Here is a 15,526-nt window from a genome sequence, read left to right as displayed (position 1 = left end):
TACTACTATATTACTACATGATGTATTAGGGTCATGGAGAGGTGGTACTACTATATTACTACATGATGTATTAGGGTCATGGAGAGGTGGTACTACTATATTACTACATGATGTATTAGGGTCATGGAGAGGTGGTACTACTATATTACTACATGATGTATTAGGGTCATGGAGAGGTGGTACTACTATATTACTACATGATGTATTAGGGTCATGGAGAGGTGGTACTACTATATTACTACATGATGTATTAGGGTCATGGAGAGGTGGTACTACTATATTACTACATGATGTATTAGGGTCATGGAGAGGTGGTACTACTATATTACTACATGATGTATTAGGGTCATGGAGAGGTGGTAATACATGATGTATTAGGGTCATGGAGAGGTGGTACTACATGATGTATTAGGGTCATGGAGAGGTGGTAATACTATATTACTACATGATGTATTAGGGTCATAGAGAGGTGGTACTACATGATGTATTAGGGTCATGGAGAGGTGGTACTACTATATTACTACATGATGTATTAGGGTCATGGAGAGGTGGTACTACTATATTACTACATGATGTATTAGGGTCATGGAGAGGTGGTAATACTATATTACTACATGATGTATTAGGGTCATGGAGAGGTGGTAATACTATATTACTACATGATGTATTAGGGTCATGGAGAGGTGGTACTACTATATTACTACATGATGTATTAGGGTCATGGAGAGGTGGTAATACTATATTACTACATTATGTATTAGGGTCATGGAGAGGTGGTACTACTATATTACTACATGATGTATTAGGTCATGGAGAGGTGGTACTACTATATTACTACATGATGTATTAGGGTCATGGAGAGGTGGTACTACTATATTACTACATGATGTATTAGGGTCATGGAGAGGTGGTAATACATGATGTATTAGGGTCATGGAGAGGTGGTACTACTATATTACTACATGATGTATTAGGGTCATGGAGAGGTGGTAATACATGATGTATTAGGGTCATGGAGAGGTGGTACTACTATATTACTACATGATGTATTAGGGTCATGGAGAGGTGGTAATACATGATGTATTAGGGTCATGGAGAGGTGGTAATACATGATGTATTTGGGTCATGTAGAGGTGGTACTACTATATTACTACATGATGTATTAGGGTCATGGAGAGGTGGTACTACTATATTACTACATTATGTATTAGGGTCATAGAGAGGTGGTACTACTATATTACTACATGATGTATTAGGGTCATGGAGAGGTGGTACTACTATATTACTACATGATGTATTAGGGTCATGGAGAGGTGGTACTACTATATTACTACATGATGTATTAGGGTCATGGAGAGGTGGTACTACTATATTACTACATGATGTATTAGGGTCATGGAGAGGTGGTAATACTATATTACTACATGATGTATTAGGGTCATGGAGAGGTGGTACTACTATATTACTACATGATGTTTTAGGGTCATGGAGAGGTGGTACTACTATATTACTACATGATGTATTAGGGTCATGGAGAGGTGGTACTACTATATAACTACATGATGTATTAGGGTCATGGAGAGGTGGTACTACTATATTACTACATGATGTATTAGGGTCATGGAGAGGTGGTACTACTATATTACTACATGATGTATTAGGGTCATGGAGAGGTGGTACTACTATATTACTACATGATGTATTAGGGTCATGGAGAGGTGGTACTACTATATTACTACATGATGTATTAGGGTCATGGAGAGGTGGTAATACTATATTACTACATGATGTATTAGGGTCATGGAGAGGTGGTACTACTATATTACTACATGATGTATTAGGGTCATGGAGAGGTGGTACTACTATATTACTACATGATGTATTAGGGTCATGGAGAGGTGGTAATACTATATTACTACATGATGTATTAGGGTCATAGAGAGGTGGTACTACATGATGTATTAGGGTCATGGAGAGGTGGTACTACTATATTACTACATGATGTATTAGGGTCATGGAGAGGTGGTACTACTATATTACTACATGATGTATTAGGGTCATGGAGAGGTGGTAATACTATATTACTACATGATGTATTAGGGTCATGGAGAGGTGGTAATACTATATTACTACATGATGTATTAGGGTCATGGAGAGGTGGTAATACTATATTACTACATGATGTATTAGGGTCATGGAGAGGTGGTAATACTATATTACTACATGATGTATTAGGGTCATGGAGAGGTGGTACTACTATATTACTACATGATGTATTAGGGTCATGGAGAGGTGGTAATACTATATTACTACATGATGTATTAGGGTCATGGAGAGGTGGTACTACTATATTACTACATGATGTATTAGGGTCATGGAGAGGTGGTAATACTATATTACTACATGATGTATTAGGGTCATGGAGAGGTGGTACTACTATATTACTACATGATGTATTAGGGTCATAGAGAGGTGGTACTACTATATTACTACACGATGTATTAGGGTCATAGAGAGGTGGTACTACTATATTACTGCCTGATGTATTAGGGTCATAGAGAGGTGGTACTACTATATTACTACATGATGTATTAGGGTCATGGAGAGGTGGTACTGCTATATTACTACATAATGTATTAGGGTCATGGAGAGGTGGTACTACTATATTACTACATGATGTATTAGGGTCATAGAGAGGTGGTACTACTATATTACTACATGATGTATTAGGGTCATGGAGAGGTGGTACTACTATATTACTAGTCTATGCTGTGTGCAAACATGATGTTTCTGCAACACAAACGGCAACCTATTCCATCATACATTGTGTGCTACTTTTGACCAGAGCCCTCAATGGGCCCTCTATGGGCCCTCTATGGGCCCTCTATGGGCCCTCTATGGGCCCTGGTCAAAAGTACACTCCTAGAAAAAAAAAACATTTTCAAAAGGGGTTCTTCGACTATCCCCATAGGATAACCCTTTTTGGTTCCAGGTACAATCCCTTTGGGTTCCATGTAGAACCCTCTGTGAAAGGGGTTTTACATGGAACCCAAAAGAGTTCTCCTGGGAACCAAAAAGGGATCTTCAAAGGGTTCTCCTATGGGGACAGCCGAAAGAACCCTTTTAGGTTCTAGATTGCAAAACTTTTTCTAAGGGTGTAATGCACTACATAGGTAATAGGGCTTCATTAGGGACGCATATATTGTTTTCAGTTTCCAGAAGGAATTCCATGTTTATACTATAAGCACTTAAGGATTGTTTAATTACAGAACAAAATTACTGCACTGTTGCTTCATGAAATAGTGAAGGCATAGAAATGATTGGCCAAGCCAAATCATTTTATTTATATATATATATATGCTCCAATAGTGAAACCACAGAAAGTAGAGAGCCACAAACCAATTTATTTAAAACAACACTTTTGAAAATAGGACACGCTGAGGCATAATTGTATAAACCTCTTGTCTCTCGATGTGGGCCATTGTTGTTCATTATTAGAAACAGTTTAGGCTTCAGAATGCAATGCCACTCCTAGCAGGGAAGTAGCCAAGGTTGATGGACTTAAACAGTATCTAAATAGCTATGATAAAATGTGAATGATTCCCTCATGAATCAGAACAATAAACAAACACACACACACTGATCTACTGGGTGTCTATTGGGTTCAGTGAAAACACAAATCAATTGCTCTTCCTAAGTGTTTAAGTGCACCTTGGGGGGGGACACTTCTGAGAAGGAACCTAAAAATAGCAGCCTACACTCCCACACCAATGCCTCGAAAAGCAAACAAATGATAGTTTATCCACTTACAACAGGGTGAGGTTATCAAGACAATGTTTAAAAAGACTAAAAAAAATAAAAACAGAATGAACGTGTATTTGATATCCTCCATAAATGTTTCCCTGCTGTACGTTCAGCCTCAGACTGAGAGAAAGCATTTTGCGTTGGGTCAATAGAAATAATACAGATATCCCCCAACTGGAAGGTTTCAAACGTCTCCATGGAGAACTGGTACGTGAGTAAAATATTAAAACACATCCCACGGTAACATTACAACACACTCTTACCATTGAATCAATTATAGACCAGTGTTATGTTCCCTGTAAATCACACAGTATAGATAGCCAAGCTGTAGCGAGATAATTGCGCTACATTGTAACATTGCGGTATGACGTTACAGAGCGGTGATGAACGTAATAAAATGTATTGTCATTTTTTTGATACAATGTTACTAAATTGGGTGGTTTCAAAAGGGGCTCGCTCTCGCGTAACGCAAGGCAATGTAACAGCTGTAAACCTACATGAAAGAAATAACTACTGGCTCCCACTAGTCTGTCATAATGTGGAATTGGATCTAGCTAGATAAATCATGTTTTCAGCAAGTCAGAGGCAACCGTGTAACAACAATGGGTAACATCAACCAGTAGGCTTTATTCAACAAAACCCATCTATATGTTCTACCTAGAAGAGAAAATAAGCAATACGTCTACAGACCCAGCCTATCCAACATTAGATAAGTTCTGGTGACTGTAATGTGATCTAATAAACTATTAAACAACAACAAATCTCAGACCATTTGCAAGGCAGGCCCTGAAAAGTAGCAAACCATTGTAATAATGTTGACATAACACAGTTATCGCTATAGCCATCCCTTGCAGATCTCTCTGTACACCTTGCAAGTTATGTCAATAGCTTTAAAAAAAAAACATTAACTAGCCAATTCACAAACGAAACCAGTGCCTGATTTGGACTAAAATAGGTTCCGGTACTCCGGAGCTCCACAATACATTTGAGCTAATATTCTATTCGAGGAACAGGAGCTCAAGCAGTAGAACATTTTAGGTGCCAGTACTCAAGCTCCTGTGAGCTCATGTCCAGGTCAAGCACTGCACGAAACCCATGATATTAGGTGAAATAAAGAAAGTCAATTCATGTTATTAGCTAGCGAACACCATATCGAACAGTCACCACATATCTACTTGCAATGCACCTGTTTTTAGTCCCGTTTTGAAAGCCAGGAAACGACCAGCAGCGACTTGACTGACACCAGCAGCTGCAAAGGGGCAAAACAAGTCTGAAATAGAAGCTAGCTAACAGCAGGCAGAAGGCTCGGGATGGTTAGCTCGCTGCCGCGGAGGACCCAGCTCGGCCAACACTGGATCGCTAGCCAGATCTCTGGTCATGACTTTGGCAAGTTTGCCATTCTGTAGCTAATGGCACGAAGTAGCTCGCTACACTGAGACACTTGCCCGATCCATGCTCGTTTGGCGAGCTAAATGGCGTGTGTGTGTATATATATATATCAAACGCAGTCGTGTGTTGCCCGTACCCTCATATTTGTATCCATAGAGGGGAGGGGAATAATTATCACTCTCTCCATCTCCTTGAATTTCTTTTTATCCTGAAATGGAACACTTTCACTGACGGAGCAGGCAGACTCGATCAGTAGATCCAAGAATCGAATGTCACATAGAAGACAATATAAGAGATTTTAAAAATATAAAGCCCTTATATCGGAAACTGACCTTTTAATCTGCGCATATATTATATTCCTTGAAATCCTCTTCTTTGTAGCGGGATTGAACAGATCACTACGGGAACAGACTGGTTTGGGAGTGAGACACTCCTTCTCGGGACGTCTCCGACTAAAAAAACAAAGGTGTCAGGTCTACTTGCGTTCGGCTGTTGCCTTTTTCGTTAGACCTAGAGTTAAAGTGACAGTCTCCACACGAGGCTTGTGTCGGGTCCACCACCTTTTTGGAACGCAACAGCCCTAACCTACCAAAAAACGCGCCACTGGTATTAGATTTACAAGTCCTACTTGGCTTCTCTGCGATGGTATGTAGGCTACTGCTGGGCTGGAAATCAAGTTTACAAAAAAAAAAACTAAGCATATGAAGCCAGGGGCAATCACATGACGAGCTAGGTGGCAAAAACAACCTTCCGGATCAACTAGAGAGGTATAATTACACCCATTTAGCCCGCTCTCTCTCCCCGATGCGCACACTAAGTGTCTGCTAGCTAGGTCTTTGAGCTCTGTCTGAGAAGAGAGCCTGTAGGAATGAATTCCCGTCCCCCGGTCTGAACAGGGAGGGTGGCAGCGCCTCGAATTACTCCGCCCCCACATTCTCTCTTCATTTATTTACAACCTTCTCAAATTCAGTGTATATGGGGTCAATTTCACGCCATATGTATTAAATTCAAAATAAAATAAATCGTGAACATGAAAAATAAAGTTGAGAATGTAAACGTTGTATTTTCGAGCGGGTGAAGTAATGGATGTTAATATCAAAAACCAAACAATTGAAAGCAAAATGTATAGAATTGTAAACAAAAATAAGACATCAAAAGCAAAACCCAATAACTTGTAAGTAAATCATTTTAAAGCGAAAGCAAAACTCTATGACAAATGTTACAAAATAATATTTGAAAACGAATGCAAAAATCGTTTTCGGTTAAACTTTCCCAGCAACCAATCCTATTGAATAGATTTTCATAGAGTTTTGCTCTCGCTTTAAAATGATTTTTTTACAATTCTATACATTTTGCTTTCAATTGTTTGGTTTTTGATATTAACATCCATCATCTCACCCGCTCGAAAATATAACAAAATAGAGTAGAATAGAATTGAATTGAATAGACCAGGCATAGCATCTGAAAATCTGTACACGACAAAAATAAACTTAGATTTGATCTGCTGTCCATTTGTTTTGGTGCTGTGATGTGTTACTTGCTAGCTAGGCTGTGTTATTAACGTGTAGCCAGTGGACATTGATTAGCACATGTGAGGACTATACAGTAAAAATGAATATTTTCTGGTGTCTGATGGGAATTCTTTGACAGTGTCAAGAACTCCATATGTGGTTCAAAGTTATACAATGCAATCTGCAATAATTTGGTATGTTCTCTGAACTAGATTTTCATAGTGTGATGCATACCATACAGCTGGTGCTGCCTGTAGTTTGACATAGGCTAGTGGGTGTGCTATACCATAGTGATACACTGTGGTAATTCATTATCTTATTCTAGATTACATTATAATGTAATGTAATTGAAGATAGAGCATGTATATTTTAACATTCTGGTTACAGTATCGGTCATATATAATCAGGGGCCGTTTTGTTCATATCATCTAGGTCAGGGATGGGCAACTCACGGGCCGCATGCCTGCTTTTGTAGGCCGGTAGACCAACACATTAAAAAAAATATATTAAAAAAAACATTTTAAATACCCATGAGCCACTGTGGTTGCGCATGATGAGTTTCGCTTTTTTTTGCGTCCCCCATCCATGTTGCCCATCCGTGATCTTGGTATAGGGATATTTTCTGAGGTTGTACTAAATGTTAATTTACATGAAAGACACTGTCTGGGACTGTGAAAGAGATATGTAGAGAATATAGTATAATAACTAGAGCAAGAGAATAATAAGAATGGCAGGTCTTTCAGTATGACACTGTGAACGTTGGGGGCAATCCATCAGAGTGTGTCTAATGACAAGTGACCAGGGAGACTCCCAGAGAGTATTCCAGTTTGCCAGGCTTCAAATCCTATTTGCTTATTTTGGTATTTTTTAGTTGCAGGTATTAAGGGAAAAAATATGTTTGTGTCCCAAATTGCACCATATTCCCTATGTAGTGCACTACTTTTGACCTATTTGGAAAATTACTTATATTCTGTCATTCCCAATAGGGAAAAGGTCTTCTATTCTGTCATTCCCTATAGGGAAAATGACTTTTATTCTGCTATTCCCAATAAGGAAAAGGACTTCTATTCTGTTATTCCCAATAAGGAAAAGGTCTACTATTCTGTCATTCCCTATAGGGAAAATGACTTTAATTCTGTTATTCCCAATAAGGAAAAGGTCTACTATTCTGTCATTCCCTATAGGGAAAATGACTTTTATTCTGTTATTCCCAATAAGGAAAAGGACTTCTATTCTGTTATTCCCAATAAGGAAAAGGTCTACTATTCTGTCATTCCCTATAGGGAAAATGACTTTTATTCTGTTATTCCCAATAAGGAAAAGGACTTCTATTATGTCATTCCCAACAGGGAAAAGGTCTTCTATTTTGTCATTCCCAATAGGGAAAAGTTCTTCCATTCTGTCATTCCCAATAGGGAAAAGGAGGCTTATAACACTGTATTGGAAGAAATGTTACAAACATGAGGACTTCATGGATGGAAGCTATTCTAAGCATGTAGTGAAGTTATCAATTCTAACTATATGACTATATAACATGTACATACTCAGACAAAGCTATAGGTTCAGTATATTAGGACAGAAATAGGCCATGGACATCTGATAACTTGTCTTAATTGTCCCAAATCTCGTGTGTAGCAGAGTATAGCCACATGGTGTACATTAAGGCTACATTTAATATCTGATCATTGCCCCTGATGTAACTTATTGTGTTTGAGGGGTTCTGCTACAAATCATGATGTATCCCAAATATATGTACAGTGTGTTTTCCACCTCAAAGCATTATTAACCCCATCAGTAGTTAAATAGCCTCCCCAGGACATCTCAGTTAAGATGCTTGTCCCCCTTATTAATATTTCATCATGACCTCATAAAAATGGAACACAAAACACTGAAGGGAGGTGGGGAACTGGGAGCACAGAGAGGAGCAGGGAGAGAGGGGGGATGAAGGAAGCACGGGGAGACAGCGGGTGGAGGGGAGTAGAGAGAGAGAGAGAGAGAGAGAGGGAGAGATAAAGATAGAGAGAAAGAGGGAGAGATAGAGAGAAAGAGGGAGAGATAAAGACAGAGAGAAAGAGGGAGAGATAGAGAGAAAGAGGGAGAGATAAAGACAGAGAGAAAGAGGGAGAGATAGAGAGAAAGAGGGAGAGCGAGCGAGGGAGGGAGGAAGGTGCTTATGAGGGAAGTAATCTGTGCCCAGAATGACATGATATAGTATTCCATGTGTAGGCAGAAGTCACATGGTCTTTGGTGGTAACAGTGGCTAATGGTTCGTCAATATGCATAGAAAGCAGACAGATTACAGTGGCAGGCAAGTTATTGGATAGAACACTGTACGGTGCACAATGAAAGAATTCAGACCCCTTTACTTTTCCCACATTTTGTTATGTTACAGCCTTATTAAAAAAATGTATTAAATAAATATTTTTTTCTTATCAATCTACCTGTAATGACAAAGCGAAAACAGGTTCCCCTGTGAGGGCAGGGTGAGCAGGAATCCAAGGAAGCCGTAGAGCAGGGGTCGAGGGCAGAGAAGCAGGACTGACGAGACGAGGGACTGCTGATAGGGACCAGAGGCAGAGTGGATGGAACTGTATTGGAGAGAAAAGCAGCGTCGGGCTAGGGAACACAGGCACAACAGGATAGCAAGCTCTATACATGAACAAATGGCTTGAAACGTAGACTGACTGAGCAGAGATTACGATCTGGCAGCGTGGAAGTGGCAGGGCTGAGTATTTTTAGATGTCTTGATTATGGAACAGGTTGCAGCTGGTGGGGAACTGCTCTGTCTCTAGCACACCTGTCTCCGCTCACACAACCACATACACACAGAGGGTTGGAGGGAGAGAGCACTGGGGGAGTGGCAGCAGGTTAAGGAGACACAGGATGAGAAGTAGAGGGTGTGGCGTGTGGCAGGGGCAGATGTAACAGACAGTGCATGTCAGAGCAAAAACCAAGCCGTGAGGTTGAAGGAATTGCCCATAGAGCTCCGAGACAGGATTGTGTTGAGTCACAGATCTGGGGAAGGGTACCAAAACATTGAACATTGAAGGAGCTCCAGAGTTCCTCTGTGGAGATGGGAGAATCTTACAGAAGGACAACCATCTCTGCATCACTCCACCAATCAGGCCTTTATGGTAGAGTGGCCAGACAGAAGCCACTCCACAGTAGAAGGTACATGACAGCCCGCTTGGAGTTTGCCAAAAGGCACCTAAAGACTCTCAAACCACGTGAAACAAGATTCTCTAGTCTGATGAAACCAAAGTTGAACTCTTTGCCTCGAATGCCAAGCATCACATTTGGGGAAACCTGTCACCATCCCTACGGTGAAGAATGATAGTGGCAGCATCATGCTGTGGGGATGTTTTTCAGCGGCAGGTACTAGGAGACTAGTCAGGATCGAGGGAAAGATGAACAGAGCAAATTACAGATTACTTGATGAAAACCTGCTCCAGAGCTCTCAGGACCTCAGTATGGGGTGATGGTTTACCTTCCAACAGGACAACGACCCTAAGCACACAGCCAAGACAACACAGGAGTGGCTTCGAGACAAGTCTCTGGATGTCCTTGAGTTTCTCAACCAGAGCCAGGACTTGAACCCAATTCAAACATCTATTGAGAGACCTGAAGATAGCTGTGCAGCAACACTCCCCATCCAACCTGACAGAGCTTGAGAGGATCTCCAGTGAGAGTCTCCAAATACAGGTGTGCCAATCTTGTAGCCTCATAGCCATCGCTGCCAAAGGTGCTTCAACAAAGTACTGAGTAAAGGGTCTGAATACTTATGGAAATGTGATATTTCAGCTTTTTATTTTTTAATACATTTGCAAAAATGTCGAAAAACCTGTTTTTACTTTGTGATTATGAGGTATTGTGTGTAGACTGATCAGGGGGAAAAACTATTTAATCAATTTTAGAATAATGCTGTAACATAACAAAATCTAGAAAAAGGAAAGGGGTCTGAATTCTTTCCGAATGCACTGTATATATTGGTTGCCAAGTGGTTGCCAATTGGTTAGAGCATTGGGCCAATAACTGAAAGGTTGCTAGATCAAATCCCTGCGCTGACAAGGTAAAAAATCTGTCGTTCTGCCCCTGAACAAGGCAGTTAACCCACTGTTCCTTGGCAGTCATTGTAAATAAGATTTTTTCTTAAACTGACTTGCCTAGTTAAATAAAGGTTAAAAAAATATATATATTCACAATATATTTGATCGCTGTCCTGTGTTGTTGTGATTAGGAAGCTGTCGTTCTCATAATCTCCTGTCAGAGTGCAGACTTGCAGGTCATGGAGGATATATACTGTAAAATGAAGATTAATAATGAATTGATCAATAGATTAATAATTGATTTGATCCCTGAAGGGAGATGCCATTCAACCTCAGTAAATGTTCAGTCTTGGATCAGGCAACCCTTTGTTCTTCTTATTAACACCACTATAATGATTGTTATATTTATTTGTATTTATTTATATTTATTTATACTTATTAATATTAATATGTATTTATGTATATTTATATTTGTGTTTATATTTATATTTATTTATATGTATTTATATTTATTAATGTTTTTGGTTATGTAAAGACAAAGAACACATTTCTTATATCAAGTCACACCTATCTTTGTTGTTAATGTGTTCTCCTTGAATGTCTATTTTACATGGAATATGCATGGAGGGTCTGTCACACTATGAAAATTTACCTTGTCTTACTTTCTGTTTTACTTCCACTTCCGTGATTCTTAATCCACACTTCTCTTCAGGTGCTGAGCTTTCCTAGATTACCACGGGTATTAACGGCAGGATTATCTTTCAATAATCACCCTAATCTTCCATTCTCCACAGATCAACTTTACATAAAGACTTAATTAAATCCTTCACCGCTCACTCTGCCTATTTATCTAAGTATGATTCTCATCATGAAAAATGACATTACACAGCATTTAACTCATCCAAGATTAGAATTGCAATACGGTCTAGTGTTCCAGGCTCTTTGAGCATCACTGAACCATGCATGAGAGCACCAGCTGTTCTGGATGACTGTGTGATCGCACTTTCCGTAGCCGATGTGAGTAAGACCTTTAAACATGTTAACATTCACAAGGCCACAGGACCAGACGAACTACCAGGACTCGTACTCGGAGCATGCGCTGATCAGCTGGCAAGTGTCTTCACTGATATTTTCAAACTCTCTCTGACCCAGTCTGTAGTACCTGCATGTTTCAAGCAGACCACCATAGCCACTGTGCCCAAGAACACCAAGGTAGCCTGTCTGAATGACTAGCACTCACAAGGCTGGTCATGGCTCACATAAACACTATCATCCCAGACACCCCGGACCCACTCTAATTCGCATTCCATCCCAACAGATTCACAGATGATGCAATCTCTATTGCACTCAACACTGCCCTTTCCCACCTGGAAAAAAGGAACACCTATGTGTGGTGAGGGTAGGCAACAGCACATCTGTCACACTGTCCCTCAACAGGGGGGCCCCTCAGGGGTGTGCTTAGTCCCCACCTCTTCACCAACAACTGTGTGGCTGCGCACCACTTCAAAACCATCATTAAGTTTGCCGACGGCACAATGGTGGTAGGCCTGATCATCAGCGACGAAGAGACAGCCTATAGGGAGGAGGTCAGAGACCTGGTGCCAGGACAACAACCTCTTCCTCAACCAGCAAGACTAGGGAGCTAATCGTGAACTACAGGAAACAGAGGGCTGAGCACGCCCCCATTCACATCGACGGGGCTGTAGTGCAGTGGGTTGAGAGCTTCAAGTTCCTCGGTGCCCACCTCACTAAGGATCTATCATGGTCTAAACACACTAACATAGTCGTGAAGAGGGTATGATAATGCCTCTTCCCTCTCAGGATGCTGAAACAATTTTGGATGGGACCTTAAATCCTCAAAAAGTTATACAGCTGCACCATTGAGAGCATCTTGACTGGCTGCATTACTGCTTGTTATAGCAACTGCTTGACCAGCGACCGCATGGAGCTTCATAGGGTTGGGTGTACAGCCCAGTGCATCACTGGGGCCAAGCTCCCTGCCATCCAGGATCTCTATACCAGGCGGTGTCAGAGGAAGGCCTTACAAATTGTAAAAGACTCCAGCCACTCAAGTCATAGACTGTTCTCTCTGCTGCCACACGGCAAGCGGTACTGATGAACCAAGTCGGGAACCAACAGGACCCTGAACAGCTTCTACCCCCAAGCCATAAGATTGCTAAATAGTTAGTTGAATAGCTACCCTGACTACCTGTACGGACCCTTTTTGCGCTAACTGTTTTGCATTAACTTCACTTTAATCCTAGTTACAGTAGATGTATATACTGTATCTGCCACAATTACTTTGTACCCCTGCACACCGATTTGCTACTGGTACCCCCTTCTATATAGCCAAGTCATTGTCATGGAAAGAGCCGGTGTTCCTAATGTTTTGTACACTAGATACACAATGAGTAACATTAATTCATTGTGTACTATTATTACTTGTATTATTACATGTTTTACTTTTTGCTTATTTTATCTGTTGTCTTTCTCTCTGCATTGTTCGGGAAGGTAAGTAAGCCTTTCACTCTTAGTCCTCAGCTGTTGTTAACGAAGCATATGATTAATAACATTTGATTGGTTAGTAAGAGTTCATTGTTAATGTCAGTGTTAAGAGCATGAAAGTACACAGTCATACAGCTTCATTGGTATTTTTTTATTGAAACGTTAATTTTAACAGGTTGTCCCATTGAGGACAAAACATTTTCAAGCGAGACCTGACCAGAAATATTGTATCTATCCCTTCTGGTTGTAATCAGATATTGTCACGCCCTGGTCTTAGTATTTAGTGTTTTCTATATTTATTTGGTCAGGCCAGGGTGTGACATGGGTTTATTTTGTGTTGTGTTTATGTATGGGGGTTTTTCGTAGGTTTTGGGATTGTGGCTTAGTGGGGTTTTCTAGCAAAGTCTATGGTTGCCTGAGGCGGTTCTCAATCAGAGGCAGGTGATTCTCGTTGTCTCTGATTGGGAACCATATTTAGGCAGCCATATTCTTTGAGTGTTTCGTGGGTGATTGTTCCTGTCTCTGTGTTATTGTTCACCAGATAGGCTGTATAGGTTTTCATGTTCCGTTTCTTGTTTTTGTATTGTCATGTTTATTCATTTATTAAACATGTATCGAACTAACCACATTGCATTTTGGTCCGACTCTCCTTCGACGGAAGAAAACCGTAACAGATATACTATCAATACTATCCAATAAGGATGATTCTTTAGGCTATGTTCCTCACCCAGTGGAGAGTATATATCAATGAAATGTATTTATAAAGCCCTTTTTACGTCAGCCGATGTCACAAAGTGCTTATATAGAGACCCAGCCTAAAACCCCAAACAGCAAGCAATGTAGATGTAGAAGCACGGTGGCTAGGAAAAACTCCCTAGAAAGGCTGGAACGTAGGAAGAAACCTAGAGAGGAACCAGGCTCTGAGGGGTGGCCAGTCCTCTTCTGGCACTGCTGGGTTGAGATTATAACAGTACAGTAGAGTTTTACATGTAACAATGGGAGATTGAGAGACTAAACCAGAGATTATTTTTAGTGTAGGGACCCGGTACCATACAGACTGTGATTGGTTTAATGTAATTCCACAGCCAATGAAGTCCATGGGGAGTTTTCCTCCCTGTCAAAGAATTGAATTAACTTTTAAAACAAATCTATTCAACAGGTTGAAGACAGAAGAGAGAAGCGAGTGCTGTCTAATTTGCAAATGAAAGGTGCCGGGGGTAGGAGGGTTGGAAGTACAAGGAGACAAAGTAATGAATGTTTGGCTTGAGTCTGCAGGGGATAGGCCCCACACCATGTCATGTCCTGTCACTTCATAGAGATGCATTACAGCACCTGCTGCCCTGTGAACAGACATATGCTGCTGCAAGACCAGCCAAGACCTACCCTAACAATCTCTAGGGCAGTGTTTTCCAACCCAGTCCCCGGGCCCCCGTTCCACATACCGGTTCAATAGAGATACTTGTCACGCCCTAGGGCAATATTCCCCTACCACAGCCACCCTTACAGTCACCTACAGATGTAGGATCTTAATTTGAGCCAGTTTCACACAGTAGGAAATAATCCTGCAGCAACAGTTAATTTGAGTTGTTCTGTGAATTATAATTCATTTACTTTATTGTAGGGGGTGATCCATTTTTCATTAGGGCAAATCAAGTCTGCCATTTTAAAGTGAAATTGACAGACTTCAGAAGTCTTTTTAAACCTCAAAAGCACTACAAGTTTCAAATGTCCTTCCCTATATTACTGTTCCACCCTAACAGTCACCTGGCTGTCCCTATAGGGCAATGGTTCCCAAGCTGGTCGCTGGCTGGTCACCCCATCCATTCGACATAAACTCAGCAAAAAAAGAAATAGCCCCTTTTCAGGACCCTGTCTTTCAAAGATACTTCGTAAAAATCCAAGTAACTTCACAGATCTCATTGTAAAGGGTTTAAACACTGTTTCACATGCTTGTTCAATGAACCATAAACAATTAATGAACATGCACCTGTGGAACGGTCGTTAAGACACTAACAGCTTACAGACGGTAGGCAATAAAGGTCAAAGTTATGAAAACATAGGACACTAAAGAGACCTTTCTACTGACTTTGAAAAACACCAAAAGTAAGATACCCAGAGTTCCTGCTCATCTGCATGAACGTGCCTTAGGCATGCTGCAAGGAGGCATGAAGACTGCAGATGTGGCCAGGCAATAAATTGCAATGTCCATACTGTGAGACGACTAAGACAGCGCTACAGGGAGACAGGATGGACAGCTGATCGTCCTCTCAG

At 40.7% G+C, this 15,526-nt stretch overlaps 1 protein-coding gene across 2 annotated transcripts in view; it reads right to left on the bottom strand.

The window, feature by feature from the left end:
• The window catches only part of dag1 (dystroglycan 1), a 59,066-nt gene extending 53,003 nt beyond the window's left edge, over positions 1-6,063 (bottom strand). Inside the window, exon 1 of one of the 2 annotated variants that reach the window (XM_024428140.2) lies at positions 5,526-6,063. The gene's annotated coding sequence lies outside the window, so the exon portion shown is untranslated. Of the gene's footprint in view, positions 1-4,990; positions 5,440-5,525 lie in introns of those variants that run through there. The other variant, XM_042324867.1, reaches the window with a different exon arrangement.
• Between the last annotated feature and the right edge of the window lie 9,463 nt (positions 6,064-15,526).

The sequence above is a fragment of the Oncorhynchus tshawytscha genome, linkage group LG07 (assembly GCF_018296145.1).
Source record: "Oncorhynchus tshawytscha isolate Ot180627B linkage group LG07, Otsh_v2.0, whole genome shotgun sequence".
NCBI lineage: Eukaryota > Metazoa > Chordata > Actinopteri > Salmoniformes > Salmonidae > Oncorhynchus > Oncorhynchus tshawytscha.
Note: the sequence above shows the minus strand (reverse complement) of the source record. Positions and strands in the feature narration are given on the sequence as shown.